Below are 26,202 nucleotides of genomic sequence, written 5' to 3' on the forward strand. Positions count from 1 at the left end.
GACTGGCTGGGATATTTGATGAGAGGGAATGGCATTCTGAAGGTAGCCTTGGAGGGAACGGTGGAAGGGGGAGACAAGTTAATTGAAAATTTAACGATGGGAAAATATAGAAACTTCAAAGAAATGGCCTGAGATAGGAAGGAATGGAGACAGCGTCGGCTCAAGGGACCTGCCGACGGGCAGAACACCACAAGAAGATGGAGAATGTAACATTTTTAATCAATTTTTTACGCGATTACGATATAATTAGAGTTCAGGGCAGTATTTCAAATACATGTATTTTAAATACTTATTTCAAATGCATTTGTATTTTATATTTTGTATTTTCGAGCGTACCATGTAATGTATTTTATATTTGTATTGAAAATACACATGAATGAGAGCATTTTTTAATTGAAATACTGAAAGATATGCATGCGCAATTTTGTCAGCAATTCGATTGGTAAAGTAAGGCGGGGTATTAGTATGTTAGTTCTTCACTTTTGACATTTGGCAAAACTACCGATTAGTCTTTGCATTGGATATTTGTTGGTTGGTATCAATGTATCAACTTGAGGACTGATGGGATCAAATGGGTTGCATTCTGGTGCACGCTTTTGAGTTCACGTGGCGTGAGACGAGACACAATCTAAGTGCAGGGGTTTTTTTCAGGAAATAAGGGGCTCATTTGGATTAGTTGCGATCTTTACTTAGAAGTATTCATACGCCAAGATAATAAACAAAAAATGTATGGCCTACCGCTCATTAGTGGAGGTAAGTTTTTTAAACGTGACGAGCACCAAAGAAGACAAAGTTCAATAAAACTCAGTGCTTGGTGTGTGAAGCGAATCATTAAAGAATTACCATCATCAGTGGATTTTCGAAAGCTACTATGAACTTCAGGATTAGCCAATAGTCCTGCATTTCTGAATTCATCTAGATGACCTAAAAAATCTGAAATGATTTCTGAGATTCCGCAGTTTACTTTAAATTTCGTTGCCCGACACGGTGGAACCCACTCAATGATTCTGTGTCACAACTATTACGGTTCAAGAATAAACTTCACACAATGACTGCAAAACTGGAACTGCTTCAACTTAAATAAAATGAAGTTATAATATTTATAAGAGTACATCACAGTCCTAAAACCAATTACTTTGCCTCTGAATTAAATGCAAAATGAGAGGACATGCTTTTATGGGAAGCGGTCACCTACACTAGTCTCCCTCAAAGACAGACTTTGTATACATCGAGAAATAAACCTGAGGCACCTCTCCAATTTGTTTACACTTCTCACCTATTCACTGACATTACGATTTAATTTTTTTGAAAGTAAAAACAATAGACATCTTTAGTAAATATGCGGTCGTCAAAGAAGCTTTTGTTCTATATTTGTGGAAAGTGTTTTTTTGCAGGATTTATAAATTCTAGGGGGTGCTATTTTTCTATAAATTCACCTCTTAAAATTCTATAAATTTTAAGAGGTGCTATTTTTGATGAACTCTTTTAGGAATTAATTGTGCTAAAGGGTAATATGAATTATTGTGATGACTAATTTTGATAAAAGAGAAACTTTGTATTACTGAGCAACTTGTTTTATGTTGCTGAAGTATTTGAAGTATTTTCACTATTTTAAAAGACAGTACTTTAATAAGCATTTTTACAGGTGTGTACTAATGTATTTTGTAACAGTATTTAAAATACTAACATTTCAAGTACATTGTATTTGTATTTAAAACACTGGAGAGCGAGTATTTTGCCCAACCCTGGCTATAATGCTGGCAAATTTGCAGTAGGTTTTCGGTGACTTCTCTGATGTTCAGCAAAACCCTGATGAGTGTGTATGTCATTCTGCCGAGGAGCATGAGGCATTCATCTACATCTACATCTACAAATTACCCTGCGAGCCACCTCTAGGGTGTTTGGCAGGGGGTGATCAATCACCAGCATGCAGCATGCATTTGGACTCCCACATGCACACCACACCGTCCAAGAAACGTCCCGTATAATAACAAACTATACTACTATATGCTGTTAGAAATAGAATATAGAATAGAAATTCAGAAACATGCAGTAAGTTTTACATAGGTTAGTAGGCTACACTACAAGTCATGCAATCTATTTACGCGCTCTATTGCTGCCGTTATAATCTCTTATTGATCGTGGAAAAAATGACATTCGGAATCTGTCTGTTCTGCAATCTATCTCTCTTATTTTATTTATATGATCTGATCTTCCGTAGTACGTTGGCGTCCGCAAGATATGGTTAACTTCGTCAGAAAAGACACTGCTCTTGAATTTATCTAAAAGGTTTAGTCTATTTTTCAATCTACGGTCCGACAGAGATTCCCATCCGAGTTTATCTAAGAGGTCAGTTACACTAACAAGATTATCGTAACAACCTTTCACATACCTGGCAGCTCTTCTTTGCACGCGTTGTAGCTCTGTTATTAAGCCTTTTTCATGAGGGTCCCAAACACTGGCAGCGTATTCCAAATGTGGTCTAACGAGGGAAAAGTAGCTAATTTCTCTCACTTTGTCGTCGCACTTCCCTAATATTCTTTTAACGAAACCCATTTTACGATTAGCTTGACCGGTTATTTCTCGAATATGTTTATTCCACGATAGATCATTATTGAGTCTAACCCCTAGATATTTCACAGATTCAACTGCCTTTAACTGCGTGCCCCGAATGACATAGTTACGCTGTAGGGAGTTATTCTTCTTCCAGAAATTCATTACGACGCATTTTTCCAAATTTAATTCTAACTGCCAAGCATCGCACCAAGCTTGGATAGCAGCAAGGTCATTCGTTAGTTCATCTATATCTTTGCTGGAACGAATTTCTCTGTAAAGCACAGCGTCGTCTGCAAATAATCGTAACTTACTCTGCACTACTTCGCCAATGTCGTTTATATAAAGAAGGAATAGGAGTGGGCCAATGACACTACCCTGAGGAACGCCAGAAGTCACTCTAACCTCATTGGAGACTGCACCGTCTAATACTACTCTTTGGACGCGGTCGCTCAAAAATTCCCTAATCCAGGAAATGACATCTTCGTCTAGACCATAAGATTTCAGTTTTATTATTAACTTTCCGTGGGGTACTTTATCAAATGCCTTTTTGAAGTCAAGAAAAATCGCGTCTACTGGAATGTTGTCTTCCCCGGAGACTAAAATATCGTGGGCGAAAAGCGCTAACTGAGTTTCGCACGATCTGCTTTTCCTGAATCCATGTTGATTTCCCATTAATAAGTTTTGCGCGTCTAGGTGTTTCATTACCGAGCTGACTACGATGTGTTCAAGGACTTTGCAAGAGATGGACGTTAAAGATATCGGCCTGTAATTAGATGGCTGTTCCTTGTCTCCACTTTTAAATATAGGCGTTACATTAGCGATTTTCCAGTCATTAGGTACTTCGTGTTGCTTGATGGATATACTGAATATTAACTGCAAGTAGGGGGCAAGTTAAAATTCGTTCGTGGCCATCGCGGACATTAAGCTGCCGCTGCGTTGAAAACAATGATCAAGTTGTTGATGTGCTCGATGTTTTGGAGTTTTAAAGCTTTTGCAGTGGTTTTGTGGTCAACAGTATTGAATGTAACTGTTCAAGAAATGGAGTGCAAGTGTTGTGTGCCTTAGTTCAGAGGAAAATACATGGAGGAAGCGAAAATGTGCGTTTTCCAATGTCATAAGGACGAAGAGACGAAGAGGAATTGGATACACGACTTTTCAAGAAAGGACTTCCAGCCGACGTAATTTTCCAAGTTTCCATCTTTTTCTTTCTATTTGAACGGCGTGATTATTCAGGAAAATGTTAGTATAATAGATTGTCATTGACAGTAAATTACAATTTTATTTGATATCACTGGCCGGTACACGAATTGTTGTTGGTTTCTTGATAAAATGTTATTTTCGAGTGTATTACTTATCGAGTGTATTCTATTTTAGTGTATCTAGTGTGAATAATTAATGGATTTAATTATTTCACTGTACTTAAATTCTCGCACACCAACGCAAAATTATATTTATAAAGCAATTTCACTTAGATAAATATAAATTCATATTACGCACGAAATAAGAAAAAATACAAAACACTGTTTCTAGAGTCACTATCCTCGTCTTCATTATCACTTCTGGTGAGTATTTCCAGGATCGATTGATCCGTAATTAGCCTGGACATTTTCCCAGTGCAAGGAAATTCCCGTCCAGCAAATTTGCCTAGTGCTCCACTCGTCCAAGTAACTCTGAACACGTCGAGAACGTATGCAAAAGTAACGAAAGCTCTAAGGAACTATCGAAAGGCACTTCAAGAAAAAAATCCTGGCTGTATAATTCCAAGAAAAAATGTAATTCCACCGAAACATCATTTGAAAGACAATCCTTGCAGGAGTAGGAAAGGGAATGCGCACAGAACATTTACGGTTAAATTTGAATACACGCCAAGAAAATTTTGAAAAGAAAATGAGCTATTCCGAGAAGAGTGAGGTTATCATCTTCCACATACATATTTCAGTAGGAGAATACTTGCACCAATATACTCTTGGGTGTGCCAGTTGGAGGGTAATACGTTTATCCAAGAAAACGCTAATGCGCTAATGTGTCCCGAAGTAAACCCGTGAGGTACACAGGGCAGACCACCTTCATGGATCCTGACCAGAGAACCAAGATATGAAAGTAATTACCTGGATAGAGCAGTCTCTTTCCATTCATGGTATGGGCTGCATCGCACAGCAGGGTTCTACAGAAACCATCCCTTGTATAGGTAGCGGAATGCGAACAGAGAGTTAACGGCTATATTTGAATACACGTAAAGAAATTTTTGAGAAGAAAATGAGTTATTCCGAGAAGAGTGAGGTTATTTTCTTCCACAAATTTAAGTAGGAGGCTACTTGCACCAATCTACTCTTAGATGTGCCAGTTGGAGGGTAATAAGTTTTTCCAAGAAAACATTAATGCGCTAATGTTTCCCGAAGTAAGCCTGTGAGGTGTACAGAGCAGACCACCTAAATGTAACCTGACCAGAGAACCAAGGTATGAGAGTAATTACCTGGGTAGAGCAGTGCTCTTTCCTGCAATGGTATGGAATGGTTCTCACAACATGTGTCTACGTAAAACATTCCTTATTTGTACATTAAATTTACGAATTTTTAGGATATGCATTAATTAGTATTTATAGCGAAATTAATTTATAATACGTTTGTATTCAAAGTTTGATGAGAGGTTATTAAAAATAGTCGCTGTAATTTCAGCTCACGACAAAGAACTGAGAGAATCATATTTTATTACATTACGAGGGCTTTTTTACATAGTAGTTAAATCGGATATTTTATCGAATTTCACCGCAAATGTACACTTAAAATGTGGCTAACAGAGTAACGTATATCTTTAGATGTAAATCATTACAATATCGCTCCTATAAATTTGCTAGTAATTTTAAAAAATAACAACTAAACATCTAACCTTAGCGTCTCCAAAATTAGTTCTAGGTGATGATAAACGCCGTTAATATGAACGCTAGAGTTCCGTTTAAAATTTGGAACCGATCAGCAAAAACATCCTGAATGTAATTCTTGGCATTGATTTTTAAAAAATTCAACATTGACGTTTTTAGTTATTTTAACTTATAAACAAATAAGTGACCATGAGCACCTTCCTTGAGTGGGTCACTAAGTGCCGGAATGGGCCGAGATAATCCCCACGCGGACATCAGGAAAGGGTCGAACCTCTCGCGCCGAGGGACCCTAATGGCGGTTGGGACGCACTTGGCATGCTTGACCGCGAAACCGTGAAAACACGGCCTTTGGCAATTTGCTTCGAAAAATTCAAGCCGTGAAAACCCGGCCTTCATCCTTTAGCATCGGAAAATGCAGGCCGTGAAATCACGCCCTGCGTAGGGAAGAGGTTAAGTAGCATTCGGCGCATATCCTAATGTTCTTAGGTGTTTTTATAAAGAAGAAATTGATTTTTCGAGGGTATTGAATGAATAATTCCTGCAATTAGTAAATTTTGGAAGCATGAGAAACACTCGGGATGAATAAATGAGCTACCTACTAGCGAGATAAATATGACCCATGTCAACTTTGATATTTTACTTTAAATCTTGTTAATCTAGCTACCATTCTGTGCACAGCGAATTATTTAAATCTTGTTTACTACACTGTATTCACACAAAGCTATTCTTCTATAATGAGCTAATAATGAAATAATCTCTATTTCAAGGTGTGTAGAAGGAATTTTCTGGCTGAAGATTGCTTCATGAAAGCTCCTACTTCGATGATAAGTCAGGAAAACTGCAGATTGTAGTACTGAGCAGGCCAAAACTAAAGGATGATGTCATCCGAAAGGTCTTACCTGATTGTCCTGGGTACCTTACCACTTCGAGACAGACCAGGGAGGCACATTCAATGAGGGAACAGCATCTTGAAAGCGCTGCTGTGGAAGCTGCTTTAGCCGAGAGTTCTTTGAAAGCTGAGGGATGAGCAAAAGTCAGACGCTTTCGGGAGCGTATGGTGAAGATGGATAAGCATTCAGTATTTTGGGATGTGGTCATGAAGCCCGGAGCTGTAATATTCATAGATTTTGGAAGAGTGTGCACCACCTCTTATTACTTACTCATTGATAATATGCATTCATAATTAGTAATATCAAAGTATACCGCAGAACAAGGGAATTAAAAGCAATCGGCAAATTCACTCCACCTTTTCAAGCCTCTTCCATGTATGAAGTGTATGATGTGTTGGATAGAATTGAAAATGAATGTGAAAACTCCACAAATAATAGAAATATTTATAGCGATATTACAGCTCTACTGGAAGAATGCAAAATTTAGGACTCTGAAAATTAATGATTGTATCACTTAATCAAATCCCAATTTCTCTTATTCTAGAAAAGAGGGAAACATTAAGGTAAAACTGTGACGTCTTTGTATTTGCTGCGATGTACTTCTTAACATCTCCTCAAGCTTATATTTTTGCTCTAAATTCTGGTACTTTTGTTCTCTATCATCCAGTTACAGTCAAACGACTCTGCTCTTCGTTTAAAGTTGGTCCAATAAATGAGCAAGATAAGTATGGGTTTTTATTTTACATGAAACACCAAGTATTTCACTTAGAAATCCATGAGCGTTATATCACCCTTATGATGGATGGAATTCATTTGAAATCCTTTCTTGAGTACAAAGGAGGATGTATAATGGGATCTGCATTATCCATATACTGCCAGTGAGTAATCTGTCAGCATGTGATCTAAATGATATCTGAAGAAAGCCATACAGACTTGAAACGGTTGGTATGAATGTGGTTTTTGTTACGGCAACATTTCCATCAACAGGAAGGCAGTAACTCTCTTCACCAATCCACCCAGGCTGAGTATAGTTTATCCACATCTTCCCGATCATGCTATATGCTATATTTATGCGTTCTAAGGTAGGATAATGAATTTTTCCATTCAAAAAAATCTCCTCAGGCACTTAAAAGCAGCAATTCCTAGTTTGGAGGTTTAAGAGGTTACAATTCACCATGGTGAGTACATGATTTTCCATGAAATTCTTGTTTGCACATAGATCTATTCAAAACAATCTCTATGTCACTTGACAGAAGCAAAATCTAGTTTTATCCTAGTCTTGCGCATGTTTAACAACATTAATTTTGTACTTTATCATCGTTTAATTCAGCGACGCTGAAAAAGTAGAAGCTCCGCTACGGATGTACAAGTCCTATGACTTTTACTTTCTAACTACCACTAATGCGTAAAGAATTTTCTACTGAATGCATGGCTTACGATGATATTTTTGAGGTTTCGAATGCATTTGGAGGCAAGTTGTTTCTGTTGAAAGACGATTTTTTTGCGAAGGCGTTTGTCCATTCGAAGGAAATATGCTTCCCCGAGGTCGGGATATATATACAAAACCAAGCCTAGTGATTTTATTGTATGTCCAAAATTCACATGACCGAATAAAAGTTTTTTTATGTGACACAATTTTAAAACTTGGCCGAAATCCTTGGAGGTGTTGAGGCAGCGTCAATTTCCCTGCTAAATTAGCAGCTCGTTTTTTTTAGATGCAGAATTGTAGAGGCGGAAGCGGCACCTGGTTTTACTGACACATTACCGAATTTCCGGAAAAATTCACATGCATCGGCAGTTTATATTCCTCAAATGCAGAATAAATGAACATCTTAAGGCAACCGAAAAGAAAATTTTCGTCTTTCTGCGGTTGCAGAGCATGCATGGTCGGAACCTGGGCACGTCATACCTTTCAAGGAATCGAAAATCATCGCCAGGGAAAATAAATATTTCCCTAGCCTGATAAGGGAGGCTATTGGAATAGCGAGTCACCCAAAGAACTTCAATAGGGAAGACGGCTATCCTTTATCCTCATCTTTCAAACGGCTTTTCCAACAATGGAATTAAAAATCAACATCCGTCTGACTAGCTGTAAATAAACAAGGATCACAGATCTGCAAATCATTTGGACCCGAAGACGGGAGCTGGAACGCGCCCGAAACTGTCGTCCGCAAAACATGTATCAACGCGGTGTAAACCCGGAAAACCATCACCAGTTTATATTCCCCTTGGGAGACTGTTTTCCCAATTATTATTTTTTCTCATCCGCCCCTAAACTTTTCCAGATATGAGAAAATTTTAAACAGATTGTCATCATATATCCTCTCTTAAGATGAAAATTATAATAATCGTGATTCCAAGCTGTAATGTATTCAATTTAATATTTTATGTTAATTTCTGTTTATGTAAAACGGAATTTATTTCTAAAAGATTACCCTGGAGCCCTGCCGATTGTTGAGTTGTTGAATAAACAAATGGTTGCGAATGGTTGACGGTTTTAGAGATTGTAATTATTTCCTTCGAAAAATATCTGAGTAAAAATTGTAGTAATGTGGAGACATCGAAAAACCAACCTTAAACACTCTTGTAGGACCTTACAAATACGAAAACAGACCCGTAAAACATAAATATTTCAAGTAGGTTCAGTCACACAAAGGTCGTGGTCCCTAATCGATCATTGCGAGAGTCTCTTTCAGACTCTCGCAGACTACTTTTTTGAGTAGTCAAATAATTCCAAATTTACCATCAATATTTTGTAATGAATAAGGCCGTGTTGAACACACGGCATGAAACGTGATAAATGTTCAGTCACTTTTTTCTTCATTTAAGACCATATGATAAACTTCGGAATGGTAGCGGCTCAATATTTATTTGCTGAATCTCTACAAAATATCGTGTTTGGGAGCACATACCTTAGAAATTTCCGAACGTGGCTACAAAAGAAACAACTAAAAGAATGGCGCCTAGCGTGCCTCGAGAAAGTACTCCCATGGATCGGTAGATGGCATAAGTGGCGAGCGATGTCGACTAGCAGATGGCGATGATGACTTGTGACAATGAGCGGGAAAGTACGAAAGTTGAAATGTGTTTCTTCACAGTGCTTCTTTAGTTTATGCTGAAAATTGTTAATGTCACGAAATTAAAATAAAGGAACTTTCTCTACTTTCGAACTAGAAAATTTTACTTCATTATTAATGTATATCTATTGGTAAATGTGGAATATTTACGGCCACTTGAGGAATTTTTCGAGTCAAAAGATAAGATAGGTATGGCATCTCTATTTAAAAAAATGTGACTGGCATTAATTCTTCTTTTCCCTTCATAGTAAAATTCTCAATAGAGAATGTGTTCAGTATTAGTTGGCCATAAAAAAATTACAAAGTATATTTTTCAGACTAAAATAAATTAGGACCACTGCTATGGACCCAATCACATCACACGATATTTACCAGTACGAACACAAACATAAATTTTGAAAAACAGTTTGTAATTTCACGATTTTCAAAGGGATTAGAGGATAAGGCCACGATTGGATACCATACTCTCAAAAAGCTTTCCATATTTTCCATTTTCATCCTGTTCTTAAATAAAAATGGGCATGATCGCGCTTAAATTAAGACCATGCGCATGTAACATCTTTTTGCTATTAAAAACCCCTTGCAGAAATACAAACTATGAGTTTTAGCTGATGCGATGTAATGTACCTACTCCAAGTTGATGGAGCGAGTACTTAGCGGGCAGGAGATGTTGAAAATGGCTTTAGAGGGTAGAATGTAGGGAAACGAGGGAGGGGAAGGAAAAGAATAGGATTTTTAGATAGATTGAAATGGAGTGGGCCTTACAGTGAATTGAAGGAGGTGGTGCTCAAAGGAAAGGGAGGCTCCCAGATCACTTCGTGAACACTCCATCACCACGTTTACCAGCCGATCTCAGATCGGTCTAGCCGGCTCGGTCCGGGTTAGTAAACGCAGCGGCCCGACCAGGCCGGCCTGTAAGCGGGCTGGCTCAGTCCACTTTCGAAACCAGTCTGAAATCTCAGATCGAGCCGTAGAGCTCGGCCTGAGTGGTAAACGATTCGAGCTGATCAGCTCCGTTGCGCATTTCGTTCCTTCTTTGTCATCCCATAACAGACAAAATGCAAGTAAAATTTTTCCTTAAAAAGTGCTGCTAATAGCTGAGAGTCCTCAGAAGATGGCAAATTAATTGATTCCTCCATCAAAGAAGTATTTATCGCGACAACAACAAGTCGGAACCATTTGCATGCAGTGCTTTTCGCGACTCCGAATTGATTTGCTACCACTCGAAATTCTGCGCAGGAGGCAAGCTTGTAGATGGTCATCGCCACCTTCTTCTTCAAAGGTACAGGTGTTTGCATGGAATCGTTTGTCGCACAGAGTTTTGGCTCCAAAATTAAACACAAATGTTCAAAAGTGCATTTGCTCATTCGAAAATTACTCAACCAATCGCTTTCGTCAAAATGTTGGGAAACAACGACTTCCCACCAATGTCCGCTCCGTTGTTTGTTTTTTCCTCTTCTTTTTCGGTCAAGAGAATGAAGAATAAGCACTCTTCTATCTATCGTTGACAGTGACTGCGTAAATTCCTTCATGATTGCAAATAATCTTTGCCGGTGTTCCCTCCTCCTTCGGGTTACAAAAAGCTGGTACCTGCTTAAATTCGCCGAGAAAATTTCCAGGTTATGACTCCATAGCAATGCCAATATCGCTGACGATTCCATGACTGAAAAAGCTTACTGCGATTTCCACAATGACAACAAAACCACTTTCCAAACAGAATCGATGGGTGAAGATCGATTCTGATCGATTCTATGAAACAATCGATACGTCAAATCCATGTTGGTAAACGCAACGCGCCGAGTCAGCTCACTTTCTAATTTCAGCTCGGTCTGAGCTCAGACCGATCTGAGATCGGTTGGTAAACGTGGTGCATGGAAACCTACCTTAATCGGTGGAACACTATTATAAAAACGATTTTATATTTCAATATCCTCAAGCGAATAGACATAATGCCTAAAGAGACAAATATGTGACATTGAAAACAAGACAGCGAAATAATCCGCCCTAATGCGCTCAATATTATGAAGTTACATGCGCCCTTCGTAAGCTAAGAATACGGTCCCCGATAGAAGAAGTTTGTTTCTAGTGCGAATGGCAATCCTTCCCTGTCATTCTGTTCACGTGGGCCGTCGCTTTCTTAAGTATCCAGACCCTCTTAACTGATGGGGCCGGGTCGCTGAAAACTTGCAAGGTTGGCACCTGCAGCAACCTGCATCCTTTGCCTTCCCGGCACCAAGAGCCGACGCGACTGAGCCACCGACGTCGAACTCTAGAGGCAAAAAACCTCTTCAGATTGAAATTTGGAATCGCAGTTCAAATCTCACTAATATGTGGCTCCGTGGCCAAGTTGGTCTGTTCTGTGCGCGGTTTTTGCAGTGAAATTCTCGCAGGATTCGAGCCCGAAGCTGTTTGACATATTTCATTTTTTTAGAGAGGCGTTCTTAACATCTACACAGTAGATACAGTTGACTCTAGGAAATGTTAATACTGAATAATTTGAACGACTAAACTTATTAAAATGTTGACTCCATATCAACGTTAACGCATCTATTTCTACTCGAAATGTCCCAAATAGATGATGGCACCCATCTCTTCAAACTTTTTAATCGGGCTCACCAGTGACTTTGGTCTCATAATTTTTTCAGTTGGGGTAGAATTAGTGCTTAGTAATTATAACAAGCCATTTTTTCAGTTCACTAATATTTAGTAGCGTCACTAGCTGCCTCTACAACTTCCTGCAAATAATTAGGCATTCACCCTACCAATATCTCACGTACATGAGTCCGAATTGCATTCCACGACATGCGCCTCTATCACCCCCACACTTCTGGCGCCCATTCCTTCCCCATCATTCTCCCCATCAGTTCTTTTTGGGGTTTAGGCCGCGTGAAGGAGTTTCACTCCCATTTTGCTGGCCCGCAGAAATCCGCGTCGGCGACGTAAAGCCATTGGATGCAGCATGAATGGAGCGCCAACCCTCCAAGTTTTCACCGACCCATCAATAAAATGGGAATAGTGGGTGTTATGGATGAGCTCTTATCGACTTGCGTCGCGTGAATTGACAGCGCGCAAGGATGGACGCGAGATGTCAAAATGGCCAGTGCTCTAATTTCGTCCATGCATTCGCACAGCTCCTCGCCACACTAATAAAAATGCACTTCTGAGTTGTGCAATTACACAAAATGAGTTTGTCATTGTGGTGGGTGCCAAGCAAAAGTTAGGATCGCGATGTCATCAAAATCATGTTCTCCATTATATTTCTCGTCCCGTCCTCGCTTTCGTTCCAGTCGATCCGTTTCCATTGAAAATTCCCCATCAATTTGTGAATGACTGCATTAATGCCAACATCGTTAATATTATTTTATTCGCTGAAAATTTTGGTAAAAATCTGTTAATGAACTAGTCAAACTTAGATAATCACATAATTTACGTTGGAAAAAAATTAGCTGCTATTGTTTTCCCCTATCCAAGTGACAGAAAAATTGATAAAAGGTGTGAATCCAAAAAAATATGCTTAATCTTAATAGAATAAGCTACCTTTACTTCACAATTATTTGGTATATATGGTGATATTGGATTTAATTTATGTAATTCATGTTTCACATCTTCTTAGCTGAGGCAGGAAAATATTTCCACATGCCCCGCATCCAATGTCGCTTCAACAGTCGCATATTTGCTATCGCTCTATTTTCTCAAATCGCCTTCGTTTCACTTGCAGGGGCCTCCGAAGAGGAATACGCTGGCGCCCAGACCACTCCACACAAGGTAGGATTCGCACAGCTTCCCCAACGAGTTGCAGTTGCACTGCACGGGCGACTGCACTCGGATATGCAGCCACCAAAGCAAGATGGGCATCATCCGATTCCACTTCGCTTCTTCCGTCCTTGAACACTTTGCTTCTTTCCATTTCCTCCAACTGAGCGGCCTCATCCTAAACTCTCAAGTGAATCTTCACTGTTTACAATACAAGAGGCAATTCCTGCATTTATCTCGTGAGATTCTTTCATGCGCTATCGCCATTCATCACTAATTGTAAGTTCTCAAAAACCTTGTGGGAGAGAGAATACCGCGATCTCGTGTGAGGTATTCCTTGCAAAACGGATGGTAGCCTAAATGAGAAAAAAGTACCCGTTTGAACTAATGACCATTGAAAAACATACATATCTATGTTATATTTATTTCCCTTATGAATTTTATAGCATACTAGTCGTCAACATTTTTTGTACGCGTTTCGCATGTTTAAATTGGCTGCGGCACGAGGGACGAAATTATCTAGATTTCGCGGGGTCTTTTAGTTAAAAAAAATTCATTCGCATACTCTAATCAGTGCACTCCCAAAATAATATCTCTTTCCATCAAGATATTTGAAACGACAAAGGCCAATCGCTTTGTGGGCCAACCGCATTCAATTATGCATTCTCGGAAACATTTCGTTACAATACTGCTGGCGAGGGAATGCTGAGAGATAAATCCATGTTTAAAATCGTTAGGCATGTCCCGTGGCTCGCGAAGTCCACTCATAACTTGCAGGCACATGACCGAGAGGGGCTAATGCAACACCTCCATCACATTTCACTGGGCCTGCCTTCACTCATTCCTATTTTCTTCGAAAAGTTTCTCCTTGCCTCCACGCAATCCAATCGGTACATCCTGTTCAGCGCGCTGTCCCCGGCCTTTGTCATCTTTTATTTGTCTTTTTTACTGCAGGTGATTGAGTCAATCCAGAGTACCGATCAATTTTCGCAATGTAAGTGACATAGCAAGGGATGTCATTGTAACGATAGAGTTATAGAGAGGGTCTTCGGAAGTGGATGTGTGGCAATGATTTGGCCTTTGGAACCGATCGTTGAAACTAAACGAAGAATAATGCATGAAACACATATACAACACGCCGAGAAATTAAAATACGTTTGAAATGATATCGCCGAGTGGAATATGCGGGGAGACACTAATGATGCGATGGGTTCCGATCCTCGGGGAACAGACTCCCTCTCCACCAGAGTCGTCGCTCATCGGTCTTGAGTGCGGCAGCGAACAGTTGCTTGATCATTACTAGCTCATGATGCCAATTTTTAAAATCAGCTGGAGCGGGAATTCATGGTGAACGGAAAGGCACGAAGAGGCGCCTCCCGGATGAGGAAGACGATAAAAAGACACCACTGTCAGTGCGCGCTGCTTCGAGACTTGAGCTGAATTTCCGATCGCATATGCGTAACCCCGCATGACTGGCTACCCAAACACGAAACATAGAGGTTCTACTCTTTTACTCAATGGCTTTCAATTTTCCCACCAGTGGGAGACACTTGATGCTCAATGGAAGAACTTTCATCACTAACCATGTCTCCGAACTAATTTTCCCAAAATTGCTTCGCTGTGTGTGAGCTGTGCAGATCATGCTTGCCCAATCTACGTGCTAATGCTTTTCTGGCTTTTTTACCATCCGCTTCGTAGCTTTGAGAGTTTCCACCTCAAATCAAAGAAATGCATCTTATTACAAGTGTCACAAATTTATTTTTCCCCGAGAAGTTTCGACATGAGGTCATACAGGCGATGATATTATGTGGGACCCTACCTATGCACTGACAAACCCAGGCCATGAAAATAATTTCCTCCATCTTAAGCGGTCGTGTTTCATTGAAATCGGAGTGCTTTGCAAGCGCAAAATGAAGAGCACGTTGGCGAATATTCATTCCGCAGCGAATCACGTTAGAGACCTTCTACTGCGTACGAAGCAGATCGACGGGTGGCTAAGAAGAGAAGGCCGAGTCTCTTCTTCTCAAAATATGTTATTCAATCCCTTCGAACACAATCCCCCTCACAAATCGTTGGGGGTAAGCTAACTCATGCTGTGAAGGCCCTCTCCGGACAACCCCAATCATCTCCGGGAGTTCGAGGAAAGGGTCGCGCTCGAGCGCCGCGCCTTGGGACCCGGCTGGCCCCATCAAACAAATAATTCATTAGTTATTTGTTGAAGCCCTTTTTTGTTTTAAATTTTTATGCATACGATAGCAACGAAATTTTTCACCAATTTTGTCATTCCTTCCATGCAACTTGGAAGTAATATTTAATTGTTATATATTTATTGATAAAAAAACTGGTCGATAGATCGCTCCAGGGTGATTCGGTGATTCGTCTCGGGGCGATCAGCTGACACTCAAAAAATTCATATACTCCATCAGAAATAGTAAAGGTAAAAATTTCAACGTTTTTCGAATTTTCAACCCAAAAAATAGTGTGCATGTTAAATCCAATATAACTGTGCGGTCCGAATACATAATTTTATGAACGGGCCACGGAGCTCGTCTGCTGATGCATTTCCAAAGTGAGCCGCCACATGATATTGCTTGGCAATTAGAGCTAGGCGCATACGAAGAAGTACTAATACTTAGGACCAACGAGCTTACTTGCTCACTTCGAGCCAGAAGTTAAGGGGACAACCAACCACTCGTCCACTCTTCATTGATTTCCATCATTTCCCTGGAAGGAGGGAAAGATAAATTATAAATAGAAAATACATTTTGAGCTCTAGTCGAGGCAAAATATTTTTGATGCTGCATAATTTGTAATTTGGAAAAAAACTAACATGACGTAAGAAAATGATGCTAATTTTCAGTTTCAGCCCTGCATAAATAAGATTCCATATGCAATTAAAAACACAGCCATTGCAGGCTGATTTTGCTCTGTTTTGTGAAACTTGGTGTTTTAGACTGAAAGCGCGTATTATCCTATGAAATTTGATGCATCAGAGGAAAATTTTGGTGAAAAAAACCATGGGCAACACAATAGGTAAAATGTACATCTAAACTTTGAATGATTTTTCTTTTGGCTTTTTGAGCGTGTTCTATGCATTTCCTATCCGTCAAATTTGTCTATTTGCCGACGACGCTGTCATCTATCTCAAAATTAGTAACCACTCTGACATTGAAATTCTATTATCGGATTTAGACAACGTTCATATGCGGAGCCAAGAGTGGGGACTCGAACTTAATTGGAGCAAGTCCACGGGGGTACATTTCTGGCGGAGGTCATCAACTATTCCCATGTATCCACGCACGCCGAAATTTCCTTTGTTGATGTTACACTGTTCCCAGCCAACTGGCTGTCTACCGAGCGATTTTAAAATGTTTACTTCTGGTAAAAGCTATTCAGGTTGAGTCACAGTGTGGCAGATAGGTATTTAAGGGGAGGGGATGTGGTGGGGGAATAAGGCATATTTAAGATTTTTGTCCTTTTCTAATTTTTCAGGGGACTGGTTACAAAGACTTTGAAACAGAAAGTTTTCCTTTGCCGCCAGAGATTTTTCGAATGCCGGAAGTTGCGATTTTAAATCAGTAAGTATCGGGATCATTTTTACATGTGGATCTTTCCTTATGTCTTTATTACGAATAAACCAAGGTGCTCCTACTATTCTTCTTATTATCTTGTTCTCCGCGGTTTGAATCTTGTTCAGATGGGTTTTCGCAGCCAGACGGGCGATGCGTATGATAGTAGAGGTTTCAGAATGGATTGATATTACAGGAGTTTGGTTTTTAACGACACACACTGAGCTAGAATCGAAAAAAGCTGGCCAAAACCTCAAAAACGATTTTTTTGAGCTAGGAAGTTTAAACTTCGCATACATAGTCTCAAATAAGTTGTACTTAACTTTCCAGATTATTTTTTTCCGGTGTTTTCACGTTAACAATATATGTGAGGTCAAAGTTGAACAAATTTAGCGAAAAACGACCACCCTCGATTTTTTCTGAAAATTGCCAACTTTATCTTCGTGCAGTGGTTTCATGAATAGCTTTATCGACAAACATGTCATACCGTCTTAATGTACACTTATTTGTCTTCCATTTGAAGGGTTTTTAAAGATTTTGTTTCATCAATAACCATAGATATATAACAAAATGGCGGAGCCTGTTTTCAGCCTTTTTTTTACATAAACGTAGAGAGATATATTGCCATGGACTTCCGCTAAGTGACTGATACCACGTTATTCTACGAAGCTTCTAAACTGTGGATCTAAAGTAAAACCTTGCACTAACTTGCAACCCCGAAAATCGTTTTTTCGAGCGTGCGGTCGGCTCCGGTTCTGGCCGGCGCACAGTGGGCTGAAATCGAAAAAAGCTGGACAAAACCTCAAAATCGATTATTTTGAGTGCGGAAATTGAAACTTTGCACAGATGTTGTCAGTACATTAGTGCATTATTTGAAGCAAACCATTTTTCAAAGGTAAAGAAATTGCTTGGCCTCAAAGTTGAACAAATTTTGCAAAAATTGCCCTCATTGATTTTTGTTCGAAATTCAGCATGTTAAAACTAATTCCACACCTTCTCTAGTAATTCAATAGAAACAAAAATTTACAATATTATAATGCGCTTTATTATTGTTAATTCTTGGTAACTTTAATGACTCAGTTGTATTATTTGTGGCCGATACGGTACAAAATGGTAGACCCTTTTTTTCGTCGAAATTTTGTGTTCGTGTAGGATTGTAAAAAAAGGATCACCGAGTTACCTCGAGATATTCACACCACAACCTATAGAGAATGATGCCAGAAGAAAAATTGCGACCATCTGCGAAGTCAAGATCGATTTTTCGAACGTGCGGCACAGTTCGGAGCTCGCTGCAGGCCACGCGGATTACCGTGCTCGACGGACGTTGGAAAGTGGATCTTTTAGCAAGTGAATTGTGTATAAGATATTTATTTAGTGCCACATTTATTTTATATTTCCTATAACCTCATTTCTTCGCTGTCTTGCGATATTTATCGTCGATACGATACAAATTGGAGGACTCCGTTTTTCGTCGAAATTTTGTGTTCATGCAAGATTATAAAAAAAGGATCACCGAGTTACCTCGAGATATGTACGTTTAATTACATCAAACGTTTTCGAGTGTCCATCAAAAAATCAACTACGACCGTTAGCATCAATCAAAATAAAAATCTATGTTTTGCCCCGCGCGCAGTTCGCGGCAGCTCCCCGATTGTATGGAATGCCGTGACGCGGCGTAATTTACAATTGATATGTATGGTCATATATACTATTTTTCGTATATCGTTAGTCTTATTATTTACTTAATAGGATACAGATATGTTAACCTTTTCTCTCTGTTTCTCCATTTACATAAAGGATTAGCATTAGATAGGTTGGTCATACCGCACACATAATTGCATGCATTGGATTCGGTAGAAGTACTGTCCCTTCCACTTCAATGCTGCAGAACTCATACCAATCGTCTAATAATAAGAGTTAATTCATCAGTCCAATCGGCTAGCCTCGGGATTTCTTTGTAATTATTTGTGCGGTGTTCAATATTAATGGAATCGACGTTCGAAGGTGCAGCATAATGAACAAGTTGCTTTAGTTTAGCCAGTGCAGGTGAACGTCAAGTCGTATGTTTTCAGGGTTGTATCAAGAGAACGAAAAGGAGGAAAACGAATACTAAAGGACCATTCTCGGAGGCAAGAAGGACCCTTGCCAAGTGGATAAAATGCAACCCGGAGTATTATGTGATGTCAGATTAGGAGGCCCTATCACTAAGTAACTGTGTCCATGAGCTCACAAAATTTCAGTACAATGGTCTTCGGAAATCTGAAATCCCATGGATATAATCTTAACCCCAGTTATGAGAGAGTGAGTCGAGCATACAATTCCATTTACGCGAGTGAAATTATTGTAGCACATTGTATGAGGTTTCCAAAAATGGTTCTGGATCATACCGCACCTCGAATCACAACGTGCATTTCAACAGATCCAAGTCTCACGTCGCATATAAAGTGCACTTTAATTTGCAAACACGGCTTTGAGAGCAGTTAGGACATGTGCAATATAATCACATGTTGGAACGAGAGCCTATGTCTCATGAATTCTTGCTCGTGAGCACCCTTGTGCCTTCATGTTTTGGTAAAAGATGCTGTTCGTTAGGTAAAGCATGAAACAGGTACGAGTATTCAAAAGTCATCACAATTATTCTAGATTTCCTCTCTAAATAGCCATCACTGACGCTTTAAAAACAATTATTGTATGCCACCGACCGTACATATGGTCTTAATTCACGGACCTGACATTGCAAAAGAGTCCATTCTTAAGTGTCACAACTGTCAGGGTAAGCAATAGAGGCGCGAAATAAGGACGTGAGAAAGTTCCGTGAACGGTTGACTAGAAAAATAGCACGAGTGGCCACAAATCAGGATATATTCCGAAGACAACTCCTAACGTCATATTTGATAATTACAAAAATTACGCCAATTAAACTGGAAGAAGCATACAGTGTACTGTGTAGAAGGGGACCGAGAGAAGATGCTGCAGCAATTGTTTTTCCGGTGGAGTACGTGATGTGTTGCTTCCATCTCATCCTCTGATCTAAGATGACGCCAAGGAAAGTTGCTTTCTCAGCGCGTGGAATTTCCGAGTACCCATAAAATATAGGTTCACCGATACCGGCTTTTGGACTGCGAGAAAACGTCACATGGACGCATTTCCGTGGGTTTGCCGAAAGCTTCCAAGTGTCAGCCCATTCTTCGTATTCATCAACTTGCCGCTGAAGCAATTCCGCCAGGAAGGTTTTTGAGGAGTTTATTGGAGATTGCATCAGGACTAGGGGAAGAATTGGCTTTCAGGTTGTCGATGATACGGGCCTTAATCTGGGTAGTCGTGAGGGCCGGTTGACCGATTGGGCAGAATTGCAAGCTCATCCAGTGATATTCGGCATCTTCTTCAAAATCAGAAGGAAGGTCGTTGGTAAAACGTTGCTCCAGGATAGACTTGAAAAGGGCTTCTTTTTCGGCAGTCGTTGAAGCAGTAGAGTCCTCAGAGCAAAGCGGACAAGTAGAACGGACAGAGAGTGCGAGCCATTTTCCATACAGAGCTAACCGAGGTTGAAAGAGAAGCAATTTCCTTGTCCCAAAGAGATTGGCGATGAGATCTTAATAGAGAATTAACTCTATTCCGAAGTGCTTCACACCTTTCATGATTTTCTCTGGTTCTTAAAGACTGCCACAGCTTCCTGGCTCTGTCCCTTTCTTTAACGACGGAGATAATTTCCAGGGGGATTGCGTCGTTACGTTTTTCTTCGGGAATGACATATTTGGCGTTATTGGCGCAAGATCTAATTGTATCGGTGAGACAGTTGACACAATTGTCCGCATCAGAGCGAGCAATGAGAGGAATTTCTTGCAGTTTATGTAGGTTATCCCTGATGAGGCGCGAAAATTTATTAAAGTTGATTTCAGTTTTCGGAGGTGAGATGCGGGAAGTTGGGCAGCAGTTGAGGCAAAACAGATGTGGTAGATGATCAGAGGCTGCGGAGTCAATAGTTACCGGATTATTGACTGAAGGCAGTTTGGAAGCAAAGGCAATGTCCAGAATGTCATCAGTGCCATGGCTGCAAAGATGAGTGAAGATGGATGGCGAGAGAATGGCTGCATTTCTCTCCTTGGCAATGGAGAAAGAAAAATACTCAAATGGCCGTATAATTCTCTCAAACGGCTCGTCCACCTTACAAGTAAAAATTGTCACTGTGTTGGTGTGCGGGAAAGGGGAGAAATTCACTGCAACATTGGAACATGGAGACGGCAGATGCTACGTGCGAAGTCGAAAATGCCACGTAGCAATGTACAATTTTCAGATCAAGTCATAAAAGGAATGGTCAATTGCAGACTTCTGTTGAAGATAAACTACTGAAAAAATATACAGGTACTTTACGCTTTACAAACGGATACCTTATTGCATGTGCTGTGATTGCAGCGCCTCTATTGAATTTAAGCAGTGGCGTAACTATGGGGGGATGAGGGGGATAGATCCCCCCCCCCCAAAAGCCTCAGAAAAAAAATAATGTTCAAAACTATTGCCTAGTTTGGACATATAGTAGATTTTAACGTAACCTTTTAATGGAACCCAAATTTTAAGTGCCAAAATTTTGTAAAATGTATTTGCAGGCATGTAATTTTACAAAATTATTCCAAACGGGGGTGGGAGGTCGCCTCTCCCCATTCCCCTCCCCTCCCCCAAGAATATTCCTAGTTAAACCACTGGATTTAACTGACCTTATTTTAGCACTCATCATTTAATTTTTATTTCTGAATATTACTCGAGGTACTCTTCCAAACGTGGTAAAAATGTTAGAACATTGCATTGACATCCAGATCTGAGCTTTCCTGAAAATCTCAGCGCTCTAGTTAATCAGGTAGGGGTCGAAATTTTAGATGCATGATTTTTCCCGGAAGGACGAACAAGAAAGCACGTACATATAATAAAACGCGGTAAAATACCGATGGCCTTCTACACTACTCTATCATCCGATGGAGGAAATTGAATCTAATTCATCGTCGTCTGTTTCACGAATATTGCAGTAGAGGTTTCCCCGGTCAGAATCTACAAGTGTTGCCACCGACAGCGCATTTTAATGTGTTTACAAATGTCACCTCACTCATCGCTGATTGCCACACTGATCCAAATTCCCCGAAAAAACAAGTCATAATCAGAGTTGCAAACCAAGAGATACGGATAGCCGTGATGACGTGAGCTTGCACATCCATGACTTTTCAATGCTATTCCTCGCGACTGTACCTAAATATAGATATAGACATTTTCGAATCCCGAGTGAAATGGAAATAAAAACCAAGCCACCCTCCTGGGCCTGGCCTCCGCCTCGTCTTCCCCTTGCTCTAATTACACCGTGGACATACTCGAGGCAACAAACGAAACGCCACTCTGAACAGCAATCCATAATCGTGCATCGCTTCTTTCGCTGCAGTTCTTCCCTGAGGTCGTCACTCTTTGAGGTCTAGCGCGCGCGCTTGGACACGAAGGACGGCAAGGGACGGCGAGGCGAACGAACACTCCCGGCGTCAAGTGAGCCAAGGACGGCCGGCCACTTCGATGCGACCCAGCCGGACACACTTCCTTGCTTCCTTCCACTGCCCAACGAGGATTATCCAGACGGACATCATTGTTTCCGCCATTGGAGTGGGCTTAACAGGTCAAAATTACACCCAATGTCGCTGAGGAACAGGTCAAAGTTATCGAACGAAATTCATTTTTGCGGCAATTTGTGATTTATCAAATCCATAACTTTTCAGTATTATTCCTCGCGATAATAAATAGGTTAGATTAGACATCGAGAGTAAAGCGACGGGTGTGCACTCGTCGTTCCGCGTCTGTTTTCACTTTTGTAAAGCGATTAGAATTCGCAAAGGCGGGAGCACAAATAAACGCTCAGTGGGGCCTCTTCGCAGCACGGAATCGATCATCTACTCGGAATATTATTCATTATATTGATAAAAAATGGATTTGATTGTACCCCAGCCATTGTACGTAATTTATTGATTTCTCAAACAGTTATTTTTGAATTTTATCTCAAATTATCCGGGTGAAAATTAGTGGAATCACGTGGTCATGCAGCAACAGTATTTGCTCTGGTGATAAAATAACCCTGGAAATCAAAATTCTTTTTCGTGTGATATGATGTTTAAAAATCGGAATATTAACAAATAGATGAGTCAAAATAGGTCATACGCCGGACTGAGCGAGGCAATCGAATGTCAGTAGGTCACGGTAACAACTAAAATGAAATCGCGTTAACCGCACGGAAAAAAAAGTTTAGTTAGAACTATCGAATTCTGATGAAATTTATCAAACTTTTGGGTTCATATGGCACATTGAAAAATTCAGTAATTATTACCAAACCAGTTTGATAAATTCTATCAAACTGATTTGGTAATTGTTACCGAAATGGCTACAACAGTTCGATAAAAACTATCAAAATCGAAAGGGTAATAAAATCGACGTAGCGTGCACATGTGTAATATTTTCAACCCAGAAAACACTGTTATGATTGAAAATAATAAAATTAGGAGTTTGGCGTAAGTTTCTGCAAAAACAAATACAAAAAAAAGTGGAAAAATAACAAGCCTGCATGAAGCATTGAACGTGGGCCCTCCGCGTGGTAGCAACGGACTCTAAAAACTAGTCTAAATCGGTTGTCATAATAATTGATAACTTAAACGCTGTAATATATTATTATTGTAAGTATTTAACCTTTGTTTTGGAATGTGAATAAGGTGTGACTTCAGTTTCCCTTTGTATGCTTAAAAGGAATACTTGATGCACACAATTGCATTACGTATAGTTACTCCATATGAATATCTAGTGCAGATGCGCAAGAAAACTTTATTTGCAGGCTTATTACATCGATATAGGGATGGCTTTAACGTGCTGGGTGATATCCTTAGCATGGCTTGGGTCTAGTATCACGGCTTTTATTACATGTTATTAAACATGATCGCGAATGATTATACCTCAGGAATACCTCTAATTAAAGTTTTAATGTGTCTAAATACACAAACATCTCCTTACAGCTTTAATATCTATGATAATATGCGATTCAATCAATGTCTTTGATGCACCAGCTAACGGGTAGTATTGCAATTTAAAGCAGGAAAAAAAACAGAAAAATGAACGTAAACAAAATGAAAACGTTATCGCCATTACAAATAATGAAAGCAAAATCATTTCTACCAACTTATCTTTTATGTAAGGCCTGTTTAAGAATCTTTCAACTGCAAATGTGTATTGGTATAAACATAAGAGGAACGATAGACCGTTCGATAGATTATTTATTTATTTATCACATCCCCCGTAAACAGCACATAACGGCCTTTTACAACGAAGGTTTCCAATATGAACAAAGTACAACACAAACATCCATGCCCTGGGTAGGGCTCACCTACCCAGGCGGGATTCGAACCCACGACCTACGGTTTGGCAGGCGAGGACTTTACCCCACCGCCACCGAGGCCGGCTAAAACAAATTACCGATTACGAAACACTTGGTAAATTCTATCAAACCAAATTTGCATAGCAATGTAGAGTTTGATAATTTTTACCAAACAAGCAATCACCTTCGTAAAATTAATCATAACTTCGATAAAAATTATCAAACTCAGAATCGTATTGAATTAATTCGGTTATTTTTACGAAACTCTTCCGTTCAATTGACCAAATTATGCAATACCAAAATGTTTGATGAAATATATCAAGAGCTCACGCTAGCGTTTGGTAAAATAAATCAAGTGCTTAATAATTTGCATCAAATTTTAAGTATATGTAAAAAAAAATACTCCCTATCACACCAGTTCGATAATTTTAATCAAATCTTTTTTTTCCGTGCGCCATTAACTGGTAGAACATATTGAATGAAAGTCGTTGAAAAAATATATAGAAACTAAAAGTTTCCAGAGTATCGGAAAAATGAACAAGTGGAAGCAGTTGGGAGAATAAGGTTGATGGCAGGGACTGAAGATAAGTCACGAGGGAAAGGGGACGCAGGGTAATCCAAATCGTCGGACAAAATAGCTCTTTTTAAGATATCATGTCCATACTACGTTACATCGTAGGCATATTTTAGTAAATTTGAGTGCTACTACGTCGAAAAATGGTGGATCCGTTTTTCATGTACAAATTTACATTAATATGACCCTTATTCAGAAAGTAGCCGATGAGGTATTTCACTGAGACTATTGGGACTCGACGAATGGAAATGTTAATCGACAAAAAGGTAATCGACCTCATGTGCCTTCATAGATATTAAACAATAACACAATCGGCAATAGTCAAAAATTGTCCCATCGATCATAGTCTTTAGTTTTCGACAGTCTATCACCGTGATAAACATAACATATTTCCAGCCAGATAAAGTAATTACTGTGATTTAAGAATTAGTTGGTGTCATTCGGTCCGATATATAGATTGTGCAATCACTAAAGAGATATTGATTACACTATTAATTTGGTTGAAGAATTAGTGGGTGCGGCTCAGCCTGAGGGTGCAATTACTATGATTGAAGCATTAGCTGGTTTCGCTCTATAGGCGCAGATTCGTTTGCGTAGGGCAGGTATGCCTTTATTGTACCACTCTTTACATTTTATTTCATATGGCCCAAATAATAAGTTACACAGTGGTTGATACTATTTTATCATGTTCAGTGTGCTGCAAAGCATAGAATTCAAAACATATACATTGAAAACTGGTCACCTAATTTTTACCACTGGTCACCTAAATTGTGCCTCACATTAGCTGTTATCAATTATGTGGCTGAAGTTAAATAAATCCATCGCAGCTCAGATCAATATAAATATAATTATTTTACTGTACCTAGCTAGTCAGACATTTTAGACATTATATTATTTACATTACAGACATTATAGAAAAACTTTTTCAATTCTTTTCCTACCTACGCGCTTTTGAAAAAATCTATATTAGGCATTTCATACACCTTATCACCTATTCCATTTCATCTTCCTCGCATAGCTCATAATACCATGATATCGTAGTTCTATCCCTTGGTTTCGTTGTACGCTTGTCTGCACTGTCACAAAAGAATTTCCTTTTTACGGGTAATTTTGCAGGTTTGGCGTTTCCCTCCTTTTTTAATCTGAGATTTTCCTTATATCTCGACTACTCTTCATCTCACAGGATCCCTGTCCAGGCCATGGAGCTCTAGGAGAGACTACTTTTGCTTTTACCTTGGGAATTAGAGAAATCCCCATTGTGCTGCTACGGCTTAATGTGGTTCATTAATTTATTGTGTGGGAATTATAAGTATTATTTTTATATCACTATAACAAAGCCACATTGGCTGACAAAAAATAAATCAGAATTGGAATGTAGACATCCCTAAGAAAATAAAACAGTACATGTAGCAGGGCTGACACCCAAAAAACTTTTACTGGCCAGGGACAGCACAGAGTTTTAACTATGCAGCACTATGCCACTAGGATAATATAAAATTTGTCTGGAATGGTAATCTATTG

At 39.6% G+C, this 26,202-nt stretch overlaps 1 protein-coding gene across 1 annotated transcript in view; it reads left to right on the forward strand.

The window, feature by feature from the left end:
- LOC124153322 (putative fatty acyl-CoA reductase CG5065) overlaps window positions 1-26,202 on the forward strand; it is a 341,130-nt gene that overhangs the window by 56,844 nt on the left and 258,084 nt on the right. Inside the window, exon 2 of the mRNA XM_046526419.1 lies at window positions 13,120-13,166. The gene's annotated coding sequence lies outside the window, so the exon portion shown is untranslated. The remainder of the gene's footprint in view (window positions 1-13,119; window positions 13,167-26,202) is intronic.

The sequence above is a fragment of the Ischnura elegans genome, chromosome 2, assembly GCF_921293095.1.
Source record: "Ischnura elegans chromosome 2, ioIscEleg1.1, whole genome shotgun sequence".
NCBI classification, from domain to species: domain Eukaryota; kingdom Metazoa; phylum Arthropoda; class Insecta; order Odonata; family Coenagrionidae; genus Ischnura; species Ischnura elegans.